The sequence below is a fragment of the Bubalus bubalis genome, chromosome 17 (assembly GCF_019923935.1).
Source record: "Bubalus bubalis isolate 160015118507 breed Murrah chromosome 17, NDDB_SH_1, whole genome shotgun sequence".
Lineage (NCBI taxonomy): Eukaryota > Metazoa > Chordata > Mammalia > Artiodactyla > Bovidae > Bubalus > Bubalus bubalis.
In genome coordinates, this window is record NC_059173.1 from 16,531,325 (window position 1) to 16,549,951 (window position 18,627).

An 18,627-nucleotide genomic window follows, 5' to 3' on the forward strand; every position below is an offset into this window, starting at 1 on the left:
ACTCTAGAGAGTCACATGGATGATTCCATGAGAGAATTCCATAAAAGTACAGAGCTTAGGCACACGGTAAAAGACTAATGCAGGACAGCTTTTATTGTTTCTCTGAAAAACTCGCTTGTGGTTGTGAACATGTCTCCTCATGTTTCTAGCCCTTACTGTCCTCATCTGTAAAACATAAATGGTAGAGTTGGATTAGATCCAAAGTCCTCAAAGTAAGGTCTGTGGATGTCAGGAATTCTCCACAACACTTTCCAGGCGTCCATGAGATCAAAGCTAGTTGCCATGCCCTTCTCCAGGGGATCTTTTCGACCCAGGAATTGAACCCGGGTCTCCCACACTGCAGGCAGATTCTTTACTGTTTCAGCTACCTGGGAAGCCCTTTTATAATAACCCTAAAGTGTTGTTCGCTATTTTTCACCTTCATGCTCTCATGGGTATAAAGGAGAATTGTCCAGAGTCTATAAGACCTATGATATCACAATAAACTCAGAAGTAGCCATGAGAATCCAGTCATCTTCAATTATGAGATGTTAAAGAGTTTTGCAAAAATGTAAAGCAATGTCCCTCTTCTCACTTTTTTAGGGGGGATAATATAGTTATTATCATATGTATAAACATTATAAAAATATGTTAATGTTTCATAGGCCTAATATTATTTTTATTTTTATAATGGGTTTATAAATACATATTTTTTAAAAGTTGTCAGTTTTAATTTCTAATATGGTTAACAACAATAGTTGTAACCATACAAACTGGGTCCTCATTTCAGAGTGTGAAGAAGTCCAGAGACTAATAAATTTGAGAAGAGCTGGATTAGATTGTTTCAGAAGGCCCAAGAATCTGGGGATGTTACATGGCAGGCAGTTAACATATGTTGCCCATTCATCTGCATTCATTCTAGAGCATGTATTTAGTGAGTGCTTCCTATGTGCCAGGCACTTTGCTAGACACTGGGGCTGTGATGTGGAACAACACATAGTTCCTGGTAGGGAAGAGGCCAGTGGGAGTGTTCTTTGGGTGAAACAGGCAGATCTTAGGATGGTCCTTATAGACAAGAGGAGGGAGACTCGTGTGGGCTAGGAGCAGAAAGAGGAAGACATCCCAGGCAAGGAAGCCAGCATCAGTGAAGCAAGGCAGTGAGCATGCTCAGTGTGGTTTGCCGGAGCAGGCTTGCGTGCTAAGAGAGAGACTCAAGCCAAGAATTAAGGTGGGGGTGCACAGGGGATGAAGGACCGAGTATGTTGAGTAGTGATTCAAGAACGAGGATCTTGGGACTTCCCTGGCAGTCCAGTGGTTAAGAATCCACCTTCCACACATTTGAGTCAGTCTAGTGAGGCAGGAGCATCTAGAAGCCTGTTACATGGAGTAAAGTAAGTCAGAAAGAGAAAAACAAATATCGCATATTAACATATATATATGGAACCTATAAAAATGGTACTGATGAACCTATTTGCAGGGCAGTAATAGAGATGCAGACAAAGAGAACAGATTTTGGATACAGCAGGGGAAGGAGAGGATGTGATAGAGAGTGGACTTGAAACATACACATTACCATATGTAAAACAGGTAGATAATGGAAATTTGCTGTGTAACACAGGGCACTCAATAAAGTACTCTGTGACAACCTGGAGGGGTGGGATGATGTGGGGGTTGGGGGAGGGTCAAGAGGGTGGGGACATATGTATACTCATGGCTGATTCACGTTGCTGTGTGGCAGAAGCCAACACAATATTGTAAAGCAATTATCCTCCAATTAAAAAAAAAAAAAGGCATCTACCTTCCAGTGCCAGGGATGTGGGCTCTATCCCTGGTCAGGGAACTAAAACAATTTTTTTAAGTTATTTATTTATTTTTGATGGCACTGGGTCTTCATTGCTGCTCAAGCTTTTCTCTAGTTGTGGAAAGCAGGGGTTACTTTCTAGTTGCGGTGCGTGGGCTTCTCACTGTGGGGGCTTCTCTTATTGTGGAGCACGGGCTCTAGACTCCTGGGCTTCAGCCATGGTGGAACACAGGTTTAGTTGCTCCAAGGCGCGTGGGATCTTTCCGAACCAGGGATCAAACCTGTGTCCCCTGCCTTGGCAGGCAGATTCTTAACCTCTGGCCCCCTAAAACAAATTTTTAATTAAAAAAAAAAAAAATGAGACTCTTTGCCTAGATCAGTGCCTCAGACAGAGGCAGCCAGAATGGATGTGGGGTCACCTAGAAGACACCTCCGGCTCTCTCTCCAGATCTTCAAATGTGTTCCTCCTCCCAGCTAAAACATACTGACCCACCCTCATTTCATCTTCATCTGCCTGACTCTCCTCACCCGCCAGCACTCTGCTCCCTCTAACCATGAAGGAAGCTTATATTAGTAGGCTTTCTGCTAAGTCACTTCAGTCATATCCGACTCTGCGACCCCATAGACGGCAGCCCACCAGGCTCCCCCGTCCCTGGGATTCTCCAGGCAAGAACACTGGAGTGGGTTGCCATTTCCTTCTCCAATGCATGAAAGTGAAAAGTGAACGTGAAGTCACTCAGTCGTGACCAACTCTTAACAACCCCATGGATTGCAGCCTACCAGGCTCCTCCGTCCATGGGATTTTCCAGGCAAGAGTACTGGAGTGGGGTGCCATTGCCTTCTCTGTCTAGTAGGCTTAGGCGGCTGTAACAAAACAGTGCAGACTGGGTGGTTTAAACAACAAGCATTTATTCCTTAAAATTCTGGAGGCTAAAATTCCAAGATCATGGTGCCCCAGATTTGGTTTCTGGTGTGACTCTTCTTGTCTTGCAGAGGGCTATCTTCTTACTTCAGCCTCACCTGGCCTTTCCTTGGTGCATGCACTGGGGAGTGGCCAGAGAAGGAGCTTGTAAGGACATTAATCCTATCAGATTAGGGCCCTGCCCTTCATTCAGTTCAGTTGCTCAGTCCTGTCCAACTCTTTTCGACCCCATTGACTGCAGCACACCAGGCTTCCCTGTCCATCACCAACTCCCAGAGCTTGCTCAAACTCATGTCCATTGAGTCAGTGATGTCCTTCAACCATCTCATCCTCTATCGTCCCCTTCTCCTCCTGCCCTCAATCTTTCCCAGCATCAGGGTCTTTTCAAATGAATCAGCTCTTCACATCAGGTGGCCAAAGTATTGGAGTTTCAGCTTCAGCATCAGTCCTTCCAATGAATATTCAGGACTGATTTCCTTTAGGATGGACTGGTTGGATCTCCTTGCAGTCCAAGGGACTCTCAGGAGTCTTCTCCAACACCACAGTTCAAAAGCATCACAGCTCAAAAGCACCAGTTCCCTGCCCTTATGATCTCATTTACCCTTCATTACTTCCTTCAAAACCCCATCTCTAAATGCAGCCACCGCAGGTGTTAGGGGCACTCCAACCGATGAATTTGGGGAACCACAGGCCTTCAGTCTGTACCAGAGCCATTTCGAGGTGTCATCACCTCCCTGCTCTGAATTCTGCAATCCACACCCCTACTGAGAAAGGAACTGCTGGTGGTGAAAACATAAGCGTCCTCACCGCAAGAAGAGATAGAGGAAAAAAAGAAAAAAATTCACCCCAGCAGCAAATATTCGGAAACTTGTCTGAGCCCTCCCAGACTTCCCACGCAAATGCAAACAGACACTGGAGGCTTCTACACCTGTTGCCTTTTCTTAGTTAACCGGATTAAAGATATTTGCCACCAAGATGCATTTACTAGCAGTGTGATTAGGATTTATTTTTTTCTTCAGCAGACAGTCATTCCTGGAACATAAACCTGTGGACATCTAAAGAAACACCATAGAGGAAGCCTAAGCAGGCAGCTTTTCCTCATTTTTCTCACAGGAGCTATTATCAATTCTTTTTTTCCCGCCCTCTTTGTTTTATTATGTTTTAACTACATAAAAATATTTTATGAATAGAGAATCAGAAAACTCAGAAGACAATGAAAACCACCCACATTTCCTCTCTTCAGAAGAGGACATAACTGCTATTTTTATTTCATTTGTTTCTTTCTAGTCAACATTCCTATATTAAATACGTAGACATTTATTATTTTATGATTATTATTATTTTACAAAAAGCCTCTCAAACTTGACTTGTATCCTCCTATTTTGTTATTGTATGAGTTTCCTTCCCTGCTGATAAACATTGGTTCCATTTCTGATTTCCGCCTACTCTACTATTCCATTATATGGATGTGTAATCATTTATTTTCACAGCTATTTGTAAGGCCTCCCCAGACAGCCATTTTGCTTTTTTGCATTTCTTTTCCATGGGGATGGTCTTGATCCCTGTCTCCTGTACAATGTCACGAACCTCCATCCATAGTTCATCAGGTACTCTATCTATCAGATCTAGCCCCTTAAATCTATTTCTCACTTCCACTGTATAATCATAAGGGATTTGATTTAGGTCATACCTGAATGGGCTACTGGTTTTCCCTACTTTCTTCAATTTAAGTCTGAATTTGACAATAAGGGGTTCATAATCTGAGTCACAATCAGCTCCTGGTCTTGTTTTTGCTGACTGTATAGAGCTTCCCCATCTTTGGCTGCAAAGAATATAATCAATCTGATTTCAGTGTTGACCATCTGGTGATGTCCATGTGTAGAGTCTTCTCTTGTGTTGTTGGAAGAGGGTGCTTGCTATGACCAGTGCATTCTCTTGGCAAAACTCTATTAGCCTTTGCCCTGCTTCATTCCATATTCCAAGGCCAAATTTGCCTGTTACCCCAGGTGTTTCTTGACTTCCTACTTTTGCATTCCAGTGCCGTATAATGAAAAGGACATCTTTATGGGTGTTAATTCTAAGAGGTCTTGTAGGTCTTCATAGAACTGTTCAACTTCAGCTTCTTCAGCGTTACTGGGGCATAGGCTTGGATTACCATGATATTGAATGGTTTGCCTTGGAAATGAACAGAGATCATTCTGTTGTTTTTGAGATTGAATCCAAGTACTGCATTTCAGACTCTTTTGTTGACCATGATGGCTACTTCATTTCTTCTAAGGGATTCCTGTCCACAGTAGTAGATATAATGGTCATCTGAGTTAAATTCACCCATTCCAGTCCATTTTAGTTCACTGATTCCTAGAATGTCAACATTCACTCTTGCCATCTCCTGTTTGATCACTTCCAATTTGCCTTGATTCATGGACCTAACATTCCAGGTTCTTATGCAATTTTGCTCTTTACAGCATCAGACCTTGCTTCTATCACCAGTCACATCCACAACTGGGTATTGTTTTTGCTTTGGCTCCATCCCTTCATTCTTTCTGGAGTTATTTCTCCACTGATCTCCAGTAGCATATTGGGTACCTACCAACCTGGGGAGTTCTTCTTTCATTGAGTTAGACAAGGCTGTGGTCCGTGTGATCAGATTGATTAGTTTTCTGTGATTATGGTTTCTGTGATTATGGTTTCAAATAGCTGTGAAAAGAAGAGAAGCAAAAAGCAAAGGAGAAAAGGAAAGATATAAGCATCTGAATGCAGAGTTCCAAAGACTAGCAAGAAAGCCTTCCTCAGTATCAATGCAAAGAAATAGAGGAAAACAACAGAATGGGAAAGACTAGAGATCTCTTCAAGAAAATTAGAGATACCAAGGAAACATTTCATGCAAAGATGGGCTTGATAAAGGACAGAAATGGTATGGACCCAACAGAAGCAGAAGATATTAAGAACAGGTGGCAAGAATACACAGAAGAACTGTACAAAAAAGATCTTCACGACCAAGATAATCACGATGGTGTGATCACTGACCTAGAACCAGACATCCTGGAATGTGAAGGCAAGTGGGTCTTAGAAAGCATCACTATGAACAAAGCTAGTGGAGGTGATGGAATTCCAGTTGAGCTATTCCAAATCCTGAAAGATGATGCTGTGAAAGTGCTGCACTCAATATGCCAGCAAATTTGGAAAACTCAGCAGTGGGCACAGGACTCGAAAAGGTCAGTTTTAATTCCAATCCCAAAGAAAGGCAATGCCAAAGAAAGCTCAAACTACCGCACAATTGTACTCATCTCACACGCTAGTAAAGTAATGCTCAAAATTCTCCAAGCCAGGCTTCAGCAGTACATGAACTGTGAACTTCCAGATGTTCAAGCTGGTTTTAGAAAAGGCAGAGGAACCAGAGATCAAATTGCCAACATCCACTGGATCATCAAAAAAGCAAGAGAGTTCCAGAAAAAGCATCTATTTCTGCTTTATTGACTATGCCAAAGCTTTTTATTTTGACAATAAACTGTGGAAAATTCTGAAAGAGATGGGAATACCAGACCACCTGACCTGCCTCTTGAGAAATCTGTATGCAGGTCAGGAAGCAACAGTTAGAACTGGACATGGAACAACAGACTGGTTCCAAATAGGAAAAGGAGTACGTCAAGCTTGTATATTGTCACCCTGCTTATTTAACTTATATGTAGAGTACATCATGAGGAATGCTGGGCTGGAAGAAGCACAAGCTGGAATCAAGATTGCCGGGAGAAATATCAATAACCTCAGATATGCAGATGACACCACCCTTATGGCAGAAAGTGAAGAAGAACTAAAAAGCCTCTTGATCAAAGTCAAAGTGGAGAGTGGAAAAGTTGGCTTAAAGCTCAACATTCAGAAAACGAAGATCATGGCATCTGGTCCCATCACTTCATGGGAAATAGATGGGGAAACAGTGGAAACAGTGTCAGACTTTATTTTGGGGGGCTCCAAAATCACTGCAGATGGTGATTGCAGCCATGAAATTAAAAGACACTTACTCCTTGGAAGGAAAGTTATGACCAACCTAGATAGCATATTCAAAAGCAGAGACTTTACTTTGCCAACAAAGGTCCGTCTAGTCAAGGTTATAGTTTTTCCAGTGGTCATGTATGGATGTGAGAGTTGGACTGTGAAGAAAGCTGAATGCCGAAGAATTGATGCTTTTGAACTGTGGTATTGGAAAAGACTCTTGAGAGTCCCTTGGACTGCAAGATCAAACCAGTCCATTCTAAAGGAGATCAGTCCTGGGTGTTCATTGGCAGAACTGATGCTAAAGCTGAAACTCCAATACTTTGGCCACCTCATGCGAAGAGTTGACTCATTGGAAAAGACTCTGATGGTGGGAGGAATTGGGGGCAGGAGGAGAAGGGGACAACAAAGGATGAGATGGCTGGATGGCATCACCTACTCGATGGACATGAGTTTGAGTGAACTCTGGGAGTAGGTGATGGACAGGGAGGCCTGGCATGCTGTGATTCATGGGGTCGAAAAGAGTTGGGCACAAATGAGCAACTGAACTGAACTGAACTGAATCATTTATTTAAGCACAGTTCTGTTGAGGCTCATTTAAATTGTTTTCAATCTTTTATGCTTATAAATGAAGCTGATATAACCATCTGGTAACTAAATATTTGTACTCAGTCACTCTTTCATTCTGATGGTAAATTCTTGCTGCTGCTAAGTCACTTCAGTCGTGTCCAACTCTGTGCGACCCCAAAGATGGCAGCCCACCAGGCTCCCCTGTCCCTGGGATTCTCCAGGTAAGAACACTGGAATGGGTTGCCATTTCCTTCTCCAATGAGTGGAAGTGAAAAGTGAATGTGAAGTCGCTCAATCGTGTCCAACTCTTAGTGACCCCATGGGTTGCAGCCTACCAGGCTCCTCCATCCATGGGATTTTCCAGGCAAGAGTACTGGAGTGGGGTGCCATTGCCTTCTCCGGGGTAGATTCCTAGAATCAGTATTTTTCAATTAATGGGTAGGCAGTCTTAGCTGGTTGCATGTTCCTAAAATATATGCACTATTTCACTATCAAAATGAAAGGGTTTCTTTTCTTCCTTTCCTTACCCCTTTTTGGGAGAGATCTTTGGAAAGACAGAGGGAGTAGTTAGAAGTTTTTAAAATATAATGATACGGACTTCCTTAGTGGTCCAGTGGCTAAGACTCCACACTCCTAATGTACATGGTTTTCTGAAGGATATTATACTCATATAATAACAAAAAAGGAGGATACAAGTCAGGTTTGAGAGCCTTTTTGTAAGATAATAATAATAATAAATGTCCATATATTAAATATAGAAATGTTCCCTCTGGTCAGGGAACTAAGATCCCACATGCCACACAGCAAACAAACAAAAATAAGCTACCAAAAAAGTAAAATATATTAATACATTGGTGTAATACTGGGAGATTTCATTGATCATTAAATTGGCATCACATCCCATATATTTTAGTACCTTGAATTCAGCTGGCTTTAATTAAATGTAAAACATCATCAAGTTTAAGATGCATCATTATTTTATGTAAAATTAAGAAATAAATTTTTAAAATCTCTTCCAATTAAGTCACTGTGCAATGCCTTCATCGTCCTTTTAAATACCTTGATTGATCATACCATCCTTTGAAAGTCCCTTCATCTGTTCCCAGGGATTTGGCAACTTCTTTTACCTCTTGTTGCTTGGCTTGATGTGAGAAGAAAACCTTTAGCATGTATCTAAGTAACAGAATGCAATACAGCTTCATCTATCATGGTTTCTTCCTTTTTAGGGGTTCCATCAAGATCTGGTTGTTACTTTGCAAGAAAATATGAAACTGGGGTTGTTCCCTCAGACAAGAATTTGCTTCATGATGACCAGATCTGTACCCCTCTGCTGTGCTTGGGCGTCTTTCTGTGCACACAGAAACTTCCCATTCAATGCTGACTCTTTTCATGGCATCATCTTTCTGAAAATACGTTAATGGTGATTGAAATCAACATGTGGAGGCTGGGCAGTGTACATAACTCAGTTGAAGTAAGGACCATCTGAACAGCTAGTACCAAGTTGGCTTGGGTACAGGGAGTGAAATGAGATCACACCAAAATGCATCTTAGTTTCAGGGATGTTAAAATCAGAAAAAGCGTGCATCTTAGAATGGATGCAGTAGGATTAGTGGGAGCTTCACAAAGTTAAAAGAGATAAATATCAACACAAGCGTGCTGGTAGTTTTGCTCCCCTTTCCACTCAGTGTGCCCCAGAATAGCCCTGAGATGGGAAATGTAGACCTATTGAATCTCCTGTGGGGGTCATTTCTCACTTGTCTCAGGATGAGATTAGCTTTGCCACACTGAGGGTGACTGTAGAGTTTAAAGATACACAGAAACATGTATCTATTGATATTTGTAGAGAGATGGATATAGACATAGATCAACATGAAAGCTAAGCCGAAACCCAAGAAACAGCCTTCTACTCCAATTTTGAAGGAAAACTTAGTGAGAGACGATGTGTAGTTCTCCAATATAATGCCTCTTAAGAGATTTTCATGGGCAATTTTGAATTTTGCAATTGTCACTTTTTGTTGTTAATTCAGGATAGAACAGGGACATAGGAGGAAAGGAGGAAAAAAGGGGCAAAAGAACGTGAGCACAGGGAGAGAAGATGGAAAAAACTGGGGAGAAAAGACCATACCCCATTGGGCCACATCTGAGTGGAATTCTAGAGTAAATGAAAGGAATTCAAAGGAAAAAGTCATTTTTGCCTCAATCTTCAGACTTCCCATTTGTTTGAGACTAGCCACCTGTATGCTTGTTATTATTATTATTATTTTGATATCTATGTGCCCTTCTAGATGCTATGACATTCAATAGCAAGAAACTTTTCTTGAATGGCCACCAGACCTTACCAAGATCAAAGCACTGTGATAAGAGCTTTGCTGACTTCTTCATCCATTCCCCATGGCAACCTTATGAATTAGGAATTACTGATTTCCATGGTATAGATGAAGAAACAGAGATTTTGGGAGACCAAGAAACTAGCTTAAGACCACAAGTTGGGAAATAGAGAGGAAGTCACGTGAGGAGGAGATGTGAATGGGACAAGGAGATAGGATCCCTCTTTGTATCATGTCTTACTTATTGCTGTATCACAAATTACCCCAAACTTAGAGGCTTGTGGGAATTCTGTACTTTCCACTTAATTTTTTCAGTAAATCTAAAACTGCTTCCAAAATTGTATATTAATTTTAAAGCATATATCCTTGAAAATCCACCATGCAAAAACAACCACTTTTCAGCGATAAAACTTTCATTCTCGTTTCCATGCAAATATATTTATGTATGCAATGAGCCTTTGCTCAGCAAGGGCATGCCCATTTTTAAGAGTTTCAGTACAAAAGGTCAAACCCCAGGAAACATGAGTGGAGGGGGAACCCTGCACCCTGAGCAACACTGGAACTCCCCCCAGGCTCACAGGGAACTTTTATTCCTTTTATTCTTGCAGCAAGTGGCAGGTGCCGAGGGACGTCTGGCTGGCTGCCTGCTGTACCTGGCTGTGTAGAGAGGGATTAGGGGACAGAGTTCACCTTGGCTTCAGCCTCTGAGCCGTCTCTGCAGACTTCAGCTGGGGAGAATCGGAGTGGAGGCCGAGAGGCGCTCAAGGCAGATGAGTTCTGGCTTTTCGCCAAGATTAACAGTTGTCAGTAAAGCTCCTGCAAAGTCTCGTCAGGATCAAGTCCTGCGGCCACTCCACGTCTGCCCCCAACCCTGGCCCTCCTGAAACTATACTAATCAAAGTCAATTCCACAAGAGTCCCACGCATGATTCTAGTCCTAGGGCAAGACAGCCCAGGAGCAGGGACAGCAAGCCAGCCATCAGACAGATATTTCAAAGTGCAGAGCTAATGGTAAGTGACCCTGGATAAATAATCTTCCTCCAAACTATAAGGTTGAAAACAGCCTAAACCCTTAAGAGTGTTGGTAAGAAACCTAAAACAGAAATTCCCGGAGTTCACTCAGACTCACGTCCATCGAGTCAGTGATGCCATCCAGCCATCTCATCCTCTGTCGTCCCCTTCTCCTCCTGCCCCCAATCCCTCCCAGCATCAGAGTCTTTTCCAATGAGTCAACTTTTTGCATGAGGTGGCCAAAGTACTGGAGTTTCAGCTTTAGCATCATTCCTTCCAAAGAAATCCCAGGGCTGATCTCCTTCAGAATGGACTGGTTGGATCTCCTTGCAGTCCAAGGGACTTTCAAGAGTCTTTTCCAACACCACAGTACAAAAGCATCAATTCTTCAGCGCTCAGCTTTCTTCACAGTCCAACTCTTACATCCGTACATGACCACTGGAAAAACCATAGCCTTGACTAGACGGACCTTTGTTGGCAAAGTAATGCCTCTGCTTTTCAATATGCTATCTAGGTTGGTCATAACTTTTCTTCCAAGGAACAAGCGTCTTTTAATTTCATGGCTGCAGTCACCATCTGCAGTGATTTTGGAGCCCCCCAAAATAAAGTCTGACACTCTTTCCACTGTTTCCCCATCTATTTGCCATGAAGTGATGGGACCAGATGCCATGATCTTCATTTTCTGAATGTTGAGTTTTAAGCAAACTTTTTCACTCTCCTCTTTCACTTTCATCAAGAGGCTTTTGAGTTCCTCTTCACTTTCTGCCATAAGGGTGGTGTCATCTGCATATCTGAGGTTATTGATATTTCTCCCGGCAATCTTGATTCCAGCTTGTGCTTCTTCCAGCCCAGCATTTCTCATGATGTACTCTGCATATAAGTTAAATAAGCAGGGTGACAATATACAACCTTGACGTACTCCTTTTCCTATTTGGAACCAGTCTGTTGTTCCATGTCCAGTTGTAACTGTTTCCTGACCTGCATACAAATTTCTCAAGAGGCAGGTCAGGTGGTCTGGTATTCCCATCTCTTTCAGAATTTTCCACAGTTTATTATCATCCACACAGTCAAAGGCTTTGGCATAGTCGATAAAGCAGAAATAGATGTTTTTCTGGAACTCTCTTGCTTTTTTAATGATCCAGCAGATGTTGGCAATTTGGTCTCTGGTTCCTCTACCTTTTCTAAAACCAGCTTGAACATCTGGAAGTTCACGGTTCATGTACTGCTGAAGCCTGGCTTGGAGAATTTTGAGTATTACTTTACTAGCGTGTGAGATGAGTGCAATTGTGCGGTAGTTTGAGCTTTCTTTGGCATTGCCTTTCTTTGGGATTGGAATGAAAACTGACCTTTTCCAGTCCTGTGGCCACTGCTGAGTTTTCATCCCGACCCAACACTTAGCTGTGTCTCCTCGAACAAGTTAACCTCTCTGAGCCTCAGTTTCCTCATTTGTAAAATATCGTAATAGTGCTCACTTGATAGGATTCTTGTGGGGAGTGAATGAGATGACTGATGTTAAGTGTTTAGTCTACCATAAACCCTCCATTTAAAAAGCTGTTATGAATTTCAAGAGCCATTAGGGACCTGTGAATGTCACCCCTTCCCCACGGGTTTGCAGATTAGGTGACTGAGGCCCAGAGAAGGAAATATCTTGCCCAGAGTCACACCGTGAGTTGCTGACCCTGGCTGGAAGTTTGGCTTTTGAAGCTCCAATCCAATGCCCTTTTGGCTGGACCCCAGCGGCCTTTCTTGCAAGTTGTGGAGTGTTCAGATCCTGACCCTTTCCAGCTTCCTTGGCTCTGTTTTGCCTCTGGAGGCCCTAATGAAATATTGGGCAGGTGCAGGCAGCATCTCAAACAGTAGCTCTCTATTCAGAACATTATTTAGGACTCAAGCCTGTTCAGCATGAAATTTAATCTCTCCATCAATGTTGTAACAAGCTTGTCAGAGAGCTGGGGACTGGCTGGGAGGCACCTGGTTGCCAAGGATGCTTTCAATCCTTTGGTTTCTCCTTTGGATCTTCAAGAGCCAATCCTGAAGTCAGGGTTTAGTGGGGACCAGGGAAGTTTCTCATCTTGGCTAATGGCTAGGAAAGTGGACAGGGACACTCTGAATGATCTGGTCCCTCTCTGCCTCCCTCCCAACCTCATCACTACTGTAATCCCTGGTGCTACCTGTGCTCAAACCTCTCTGCTTTTCTTTTCATTCCTTGAATACGCTGATCCCATTCATGCCTCAGGGACTTTGCACCTGCTGTTTCCTCTGCCTGCAATACAGTTTCCAGCACTTTGCACAGCTGGCTTCCTCTTATCACTCAGGTATCAACTCAAATGTCACCTCCTCAGATGAACTTTCCTGATGATTTTATCTACAGAAGTTTCCCTCTTCCACCATCACTCAACAATAACTCATCCCAGGTTATTTTCCACAATACCTATCACCTTCTGAAAGAATCATCCTCCACCAAAAGATAAGCTCTAGGAGGCTAGAGATTTGAAGCTGTTTTGTTCATTGTTACCTCCTTGCCTGGGCCCCGGGAAGTCTGTCATTAGTAGGAAGGAGGTTAACGGTTTTTTGCAAATATGCATATATGTCACACACATGTTAACACCTACACATATGAAATCCCCACTCCTGGAGCTTAACTGTAATGGGTAAAAAGACAATAAAATAAACCATACACTTAGGCATGTGCACACAAAATTCATTCATATATATCAGGGGGTGGAACTGCTATTTTAAATGAGGTGGGATCCAGAAGGCCTGGTTGAGAAAGTGGCAGAATGAGCCACATGGATGTCTCGTGAAAGTGTTCCAGGCAGAAGATTCGGCAAGTGCAAAGGCCCTGAGGTAGGAGCACATCTGACATTCTAAGGGAGACAGAGGCTAGTGTTGCTGGACGGAGTGAACAAGGAGGGCTGTGAGAGGAGCTGAGGCCAGAAGTGGGTGGAGGCTGGAAATCATACAGGGCTTGGTAAGCAATTTGAAAGACTCAGGCTTTTACTCAGAGCATATGGGAGGCCCCTGGTGCATTTTGAGCAGAGAGGAACAAGCTTTTGCAGCACTTTCAGATGTTGCTTTCAAAATAGAATGGAAGTCAACAACTAAGTTGCAATTTTAAATTTTTATTTATTTATTTATTGGCCATGCTGCCTGGCAGCAGGATCTTAGTTCCCTACTGCTAAGTCACTTCAGTCATGTCCGACTCTGTGTGACCCCATAGACGGCAGCCCACCAGGCTCCCCCGTCCCTGGGATTCTCCAGGCAAGAACTCTGGAGTGGGTTGCCATTTCCTTCTCCAATGCATGAAAGTGAAAAGTGAAAGTGAAGTCGCTCAGTCGTGTCCAACCCTCAGCAACCCCATGGACTGCAGCCTACCAGGCTCCTCCATCCATGGGATTTTCCAGGCAAGAGTACTGGAGTGGAGTGCCATTGCCTTCTCCTAACCAGCGATCAAACCCATGCCCCCACAGTGGAAGTATGGAGTCCTAACTACTGGACCAGCAGGGAATTCCTTAAAATACAATTTTTTTGTGATAGAATAAATTCAAAGCTGGCTGAGCATAATAGTGCAAAAAGTGTGTTTAATAGATTAAGAAATCTTTAGGGGAGGGGAGAATAGAATAGAATAAAGGGACTGAGGATGCAGTTGGGAGACTATTACAATAATCTAGTAAGAACTATGGTGGCTTAGCCCAGACCCAAGACTGCAATAGATAACAGTGTGTTTTCTAACAATTCCATTGTTGCCTTCTTCTATAGAGATAGATGAGCACATGGCTGCTTAGCTGGGGACTACATTTCCCGGCTTCCCCTGGGTCAAGATGGAATTAACCAATGGAATGTGAGCACAAGCAATGTGTTAGCCAGTGACACATTTGCTTAAAGGAAAATTGTGTGTGGTATTCTTTTTCTCCCTTCCCCTTTATACAAAGAAGAGGGATGTGCTTGGATGCAACCTAACCATGCAGATGAGGACAGTTCTGGGGAAAGAACCTGGGTCCCAAAAGAGGATGTGGAGCAAAGTCTGATGTATTCCAGACCACTCATCCCAGGACTTCTTCACAAGTAGGAGATGAACTTCTGCCTTCCTTAATCCACTGCATTTTGGGGTTCTTTGTTACAGCAGCTTAACCTTCGCCTCAACTTCTGCACAGACTTTGTGGAAGATTTGGGAATATCAGGAGTGAATTACAGCACAGTGTGAAATAGGAAACAACCTAACATACAATATTCACCATCTCCATCCTTTGTTGATGTTCAGTCTCTCGGTCATGTCCAACTCTTCATAACCCCATGGACTGCGGCACGCCAGGCTTCCCTGTTCTTCACCATCTCCCAGAGCTTGCTCAAACTCATGTCCTTTGAGTTGGTGATACCAACCATCTCGTTCCCTGTTGTCACCTTCTCCTCCCGCCTTCGATCTTTCCCAGCATCAGGGTCTTTTCCAGTGAGTCAGCTCTTTGTATCAGGTGGCTAAAGTATTGGAGCTTCAGCTTCAGCATCAGTCCTTAGGATGAATACTCATGGTTGATTTCCTTTAGGATCTCTGTCCTTAAAGCTCCATAACTAAGACCCTGCAGGGAACTTCTTGCAGACTGGCTTTCCCTTTAGGTCCCTTGCCTGATACCTCTTCTGATTACGCATTCTCACTCCCCTGATCTACATTCTTTGCCAGCTTCCCCAGTGCCAGAGGATATCTGAAACCTTTGATTTTATTTTCTCAAACAAATGAGTATTTTCTCAATCTTTAACACAGACAAGCTCCTGAGCCTTCCTCAGGGTTAATCAAAATTCTTGGTGGTGCATCCTCACAAAAGATGGAGGCATCCCTTCCAAGTCTCCATCCTAATACTAAGAATTAGCAGAAATGTGAAAATCATGGTTTACCTTTCACTTGTCTCATAGTAAATTTGTTGGTGGATCTCCCTTCCCTGAAAAAATACCCTCAATAAGCACATAGCAGTGGGCCGACGGTGGCGCAGGAGAAAATATATCTTCCTCTAGCCTGAGAAAACTTTAGCGTTTGCTTCTGAGGTTTTAAACCCTCTCTCCCATTTACTTGTATACAAATATTTATACAACAGGCAGCCCTGGATCCTAACCCACATGACTCTTCCTCACAGGCAGACACTCAGGCACGTACAGACTTGCAGAGAGCTGAGTCATTCAGGGGGGTCCCTGGCTGTCCACTCTGTTTGCCTTTCCAATGCCAACTCTTGAGCACACTTCCCTGCCCCCAGCTCTGTGTCCTTTATGCTCATTGATTCTTTGGGTGCCTTAGCAGAATTCTCGGTGGGGACTTTCTGCTGCCTCATTTCCTCCCTGCTTTTCTGGTCTGTTACATTCACTACTAACACTGTGAAGCCAGTTGTAAAATGCATCAGAAACAAGGCCTCCTCTTGAAGCCCCCGGAAGCCAAACCCATGCTTGGCACAGTAGGGTTTTGCTGTCCTATTAGGAAGGACTGTCTTTTCCACCCCTGGCTAGGGCTACTGGCCACAGGACATGTCTACTCTGCTGAGCTCCCACACCGCCCACCACCTGCTCAGCCAGTGTGGGGCAAACATGATGCACAGGCTCACGGAGAATGAACTCCAAGACTCTGGCCAGGATCTGACCAGAAGCAACCCCCGTTGCCCCCTTGGGTGTGAGGGGAAGGGTGGGAATCAGTTGGGGAATTATGTGTTTGTGTGCATGTCTCTGTGTGGACCGGTGTGGATGCCTATTGTGTGCTGACCGGCTGTGTTGTTACATGTTTACAGTATAGGTTATCTACATAGGCAAACCACTTCAGTATTCTTGCCTTGAGAACCCCAATGTCAAATGTCAAAATGATATGACACTGAAAGATGAACTCCCCAGGTCAATAGGTGCCCAATATGCTACTGGAGAAGAGTGGAGAAATAACTCCAGAAAGAAGAGATGAAGCCAAAGCAAAAACAACACCCAGATGTGGATGTGACTGGTGATAGAAGTAAAGCCCAATGCTGTAAAGAGAAATATTGCATAGGAACCTGGAATCTTAGGTCCATGAATCAAGGCAAATTGGAAGCGATCAAACAGGAGCTGGCAAGAGTGAATACCGACATTTTAGGAATCAGTGAACTAAAATGGACTGGAATGGGTGAATTTAACTCAGCTGACCATTGTATCTACTACTGTTGGCAAGAATCCCTTAGAAGAAATGGAGTATCCCTCATAATCAACAAAAAAGTCTGAAATTCAATTCTTGGGTGCAACCTCAAAAATGACAGAATGATCTCTGTTCATTTCCAAGGCAAACAATTCAATTTCACAGTGATCCAAGTCTATGTCCCAACCAGTAATGCTGAAGAAGTTGAACAGTTCTATGAAGACCTACAAGAACTTTTAGAAATAATACCCAAAAAAGATCCTTTTCGTTATAAGGGACTGGAATGCAAAAATAGAAAGTCAAGAGATACCTGGAGTAACAGGCAAATTTGGCCATGGAGAACAAAATGAAGAAAGGCAAAGGCTTTTGCCAAGAGAATGCACTGGTCATAGCAAACACACTCTTCCAACAACATAAGAGAAGACTCTACACATGGACATCACCAGATGGTCAATACTGAAATCAGATTGACTATATTGTTTCTAGCCAAAGGTGGAGAAGCTCTATACAGTCAGCAAAAACAAAACTGGGAGCTGACTGTGGCTCAGATCATGAACTTCGTATTGCCAAATTCAGACTGAAATTAAAGAAAGTAGGGAAAACCGCTAGACCATTCAGGTATGACCTGAATCAAATCCTTTATGATTATACAGTGGAAGTGACAAATAGATTCAAGGGATTAGGTCTGATAGAGTGCCTGAAGAACTATGGACGGAGGTTCTTGACATTGTACAGAAGACAGTGATCAAGACCATCCCCAAGAAAAATAATTGCAAAAGGGAAAAATGGTTGTCTGAGGAGGCCTTACAAATAGCTGTGAAAAGAAGAGAAGTGAAAGGCAAAGGAGAAAAGGAAAGATATACCCATTTGAATGCAGGGTTCCAAAGAATAGCAAGGAGAGATAAGAAAGCCTTCCTCCATAATCAATGCAAAGAAATAGAGGGAAACAATAGAATGGAAAAGACTAGAGATCTCTTCAAGAAAATTAGAGATACCAAGGAAACATTTCATGCAAAGATGGGCACAATAAAGGACAGAAATAGTATGGACCTAACAGAAGCAGAAGATATTAAGAAGAGGTGGCAAGAATACACAGAAGAACTATACAGAAAAGATCTTAATGACCTAGATAAGCACAATGGTGTGATCACTCACCTACAGCCAGACATCCTGGAATGTGAAGTCAAGTGGGCCTTAGGAAGCATCACTACAAACAAAGCTAGTGGAGGTGATGGAATTCCAGTTGAGCTATTTAAAATCCTAAAAGATGATGTTATGAAAGAGCTGCACTCAATATGCCAGCAAATTTGGAAAACTCAGCAGTGGCCACAGGACTGGAAAAGGTCAGTTTCCATTCCAGTCCCAAAGAAAGGCAATGCCAAAGAATGTTCAAACTACCACACAATTGCACTCATCTCACACACTAGCAAAGTAATGCTCAAAATTCTGCAAGCCAGGCCTCAATCGTATGTGAACGGTGAACTTCCATATGTTCAAGCTGGATTTAGATAAGGCAGAGGAACCAGAGATCAAATTGCCAACATCCGTTGGTTCATCGAAAAAGCAAGAGTATTTCAGAAAAACATCTACTTCTGCCTTATTGACTACAGCAAAGCCTTTGACTGTGTGGATCACAACAAACTGTGGAAAATTCTTAAAGAGATGGGAATACCAGACCACCTGACCTGCCTCTTGAGAAACCTGTATGCAGGTCAGGAAGCAACAGTTAGAACTGGACATGGAACAACAGATGGTTCCAAATCGGAAAAGGAGTCCGTCAAGGCTGTATACTGTCACCTTGCTTATTTAACTTATATGCAGAGTACATCATGTGAAATGCCGGGCTAGATAAAGCACACACTGGAATCAAGATTGCCGGGAGAAATATCAATAAC

General features: G+C 43.0%; 1 protein-coding gene across 5 annotated transcripts in view; it reads left to right on the forward strand.

Annotated features, from left to right (window-relative positions):
• The window catches only part of CCDC60 (coiled-coil domain containing 60), a 281,662-nt gene that overhangs the window by 20,160 nt on the left and 242,875 nt on the right, over positions 1-18,627 (forward strand). The window lies entirely within an intron of this gene.